Source organism: Orycteropus afer, unplaced genomic scaffold (assembly GCF_000298275.1).
Source record: "Orycteropus afer afer isolate SDZICR_OR568_19922 unplaced genomic scaffold, OryAfe1.0 scaffold00310, whole genome shotgun sequence".
Classification (NCBI taxonomy): domain Eukaryota; kingdom Metazoa; phylum Chordata; class Mammalia; order Tubulidentata; family Orycteropodidae; genus Orycteropus; species Orycteropus afer.
In genome coordinates, this window is record NW_006921897.1 from 3,574,635 (window position 1) to 3,578,027 (window position 3,393).

Sequence of the window (3,393 nt, forward strand, 5' to 3'; positions counted from 1 at the left end):
CTTCTGGTTAACAGTCAAGTGCCTTAGGCACTATGCCACCAGAGCTCCTTCTACCCACTACATACCAGTTATAAGTCCCCTCATTTGTGACAAATAAGAATATCTCCAGATATTGGCAAATGTCCTGGGGTGGAGTGGGGAGTGGTGCAAAAATTGCCCCTCATTGAGAACCATTGAGTTAGAGTGCTTCACCAGGAACTTCTGCAATGTTCAGCCATATACTCTGTCTTCCTTTGTCTTCTTTATATAAAAAATACAATTGCTATCATTATTTTGTAACTACTCTATGTGAGACTTCTTACAAGCAATATTTCATTAATTCTCATCACTGTCCTGTGAGGTACTATTTATCTCCAATTTACAGATGAAAAGAAACCTACAGTTTAGAGAAGGTCACACAGGTAGTATGAGATAGAGCCAGTAGTCAAAACCTGTGCTCTTACCTGCTGTTCAACCCAGATCAATAGCCCCATTGAGTACCATTTATCCCCATTTTACAAATGAAGAAATTGAAGTTCTTCCAACTTAAGTGATTTACCTATAGCACACAGCTGGCCCTTGGCAGAATCAGGGTTCTAATCTAGGTTTCTGTTGCTCAAAAGACACTCCTATTTCTTTCTCCATATGGATCTATTAAGTGGTTGCTGGGCCATTTGTACCCTCTCCCACTCGGGTGCCAATAGAGGCAAAAGGGTGAGACATCTGGAACCAATGAAGTTCAGAGATTGCACCAAAGGGAAATACCAAAGCAGTGGCAATCAGAAAAAGTAGAAGAAAAAGTCCATCAGTACTGGGGAGGCTGCCCAGCTACCACAGTTTACAAAGAGCAAAAACAGCCCATCTACTACTAACACTTAGGGAACCATTTGTATATTTCTCTGGTAATCCTTGGCCCTCATCTGCTTCACTGAACTTCAGTGACAGAAAAAAACTTTGTGCCCACGTTGAGTTTTCTTAAGGCACCTTGAGATTATTCTGCTTTATGTCTGCTAATGGCTGAGCCAGACCAAATCATATTTTCTGCAATGATGATGATGATGATGATGAAAAAGTCAATACTGCATGAACTCCCCACGTGCCTGAGCTGGGATTTACATGGCAAAATTGATGTGTGAACCAGTGTTGCTATTTAATGTGGTTTCTATCAAAGTGTTCATAAAACCTGGGACTGCAGCTGGCCCCCATTAGGTAGTTTCTTCGTGAAAGTTTTCCAAGGAAAACTTTTTAACAACTTCATAAAGCCAGGCACAAAAGGGCAATGCAATGACTGGCTGAAAGACATAAGACTTTTTATCTTTCACTGAAATGTTAAATCAGGGCTTGCATAGTTCGTTTCTGGAAGAAAACTTTGAAGGCATTAAAGGCTACCTTTTGAGCCTTGCATGAAACATCTTGGTTTGCATTCACTTATGCATGTGTTAATTTGTTCAACATTTATTTAGTACCTACTATATGACAGGCACTGTGCCAAATGCTGGGAGGAGCAAAAAGATTAATAACATTTGGGTTTTGGGGGATGAAGGAGGAGAGAGACTGGTGAGAACACAAATAACTGCACAGTAATTCAAAGTAGTCTATTTGCAAGGGTTTCAGTGATGGAATTTGTAAAGCCACCTGGAAACATGCTGGTGCTTAGAAAATGTGTGCTTATTTCTTTTATAGGTGAGATTAGATGCTATTGCTTTGAGGGTAATCATGCATTTATCACCAAAAGATGAAGCTTCCTATCAACCTCAAACAAAATGTAACATTTGAAGCCCAATTTGGGAATATGTGAAGTTGTTTTAAAAGGTAGATTATCATCTAAACCAGATTGCACAGAAGACAACACCATTAAGAACTTCCTTATATATACCTAGTTGGTCTGCTCTCAAGAGACTTTTCTGCAGTTGAGATTACATTTGTACCTTCTTATGAATGGTGAGAAGTTAGGAAGGTAAAAATGCACTCTCAACTGGAGAATGAATATCCTATGAATGATATCCACCACTTGTCTGTCAGTTTGTCATACTCTGTTGACTTGTGTGTTGCTGGGAGGCTGGAAGCTATGCCACTGGTATTTCAAATACCAGCAGTGTCCTCCATGACGGACAGGTTTCAGTGGAGCTTCCAAACTAAGACTGACTGGGAAGAAGGATGGGACCATCCATTTCTGAAAAAGTTGTTCACTGAAAACCATATGAATATCAGGGAAACATGGTCTGATATATTACTGGAAAACTTTATGAAGAGCCCTGAAACACTGTCTGATATGGTGCTGGAAGATGAACTCCTCAGGTTGGAAGGCACTCAAAATATGATTGGGAAGAGCTGCCTCCTCAGAGTAGAGTCAACCTTAATGTTGTGGATGGAGTAAGCTTTCAGGACCTTCATTTGCTGATGGGGCACAACTCAAAATGGGAAGAAACAGCTGTGAACATTCATTAATAATTGGAATATGGAATTATGGAGTATAAATATAGGAAAATTAGAAGTTATCAGAAATGAAATGGAATGGATAAAGATCAATATCCTAGGCATTAGTGAGCAGAAATGGACTGGCATTAACAATATTGAGTCAAACAACCATATGGTCTACTATGCCACAAATGACAAATTGAAGAGGAGTGATGTCACATTAATCATCAAAAAGAACATTTCAAGATCTATCCTGAAGTACAATGCTGTCAGTGATAGAATAATATCCATATGCCTACAAGGTTGACCAGTTACTGCTGCTATTATTCAAATTTACACACCAATCAGTAAAGCCAAAGATGAAGAAAATGAAGATTTTAACCAACTTCTTTAGTCTGAAAATGACCAAACATGCAATCAAGATGTATTGATTATTACTGGTGAGTGGAATGCTAAAGTTGGAAACAAAGAAGAATCACCAGTAGTTGAAAAATACGGCCTTAGTAGTAGAATAACACCACAGATTACATGATATAATTTTGTAAGACCAATGAATTTTTAATTGCAAATACCTTTTTTCAACAACATGAACAGTGACTATATATGTGGACCTCACCAGATGGAACCCACAGGAATCAAATTGACTATATCTGTGGAAAGAGGCAATGGAGATGCTCAATATCATCAGTGAAATCAAGGCCAGGAGCTGATTGTGGAACAGACCATCAATTGCTCATAGGCAAGTTCAAGTTGAAGCTGCAGAAAATTTTAAAAAGTCCACAAGAGCCAAAAAAAATGACCTTGAATATAGCTCACCTGACTTTAGAAACCATCTGGAGAATAGATTTGACACACTGAACACCAGTGACTGAAGGCCAGGTGAGTTATGGAATAACATCAAGAACATCATTCATGAAGAAAGCAAAAGGTAATTAAAAAGACAGGAAAGGAAGAAAAGACCAAAATGGATGTCAGAAGAGACTCTGAAACTTGCTT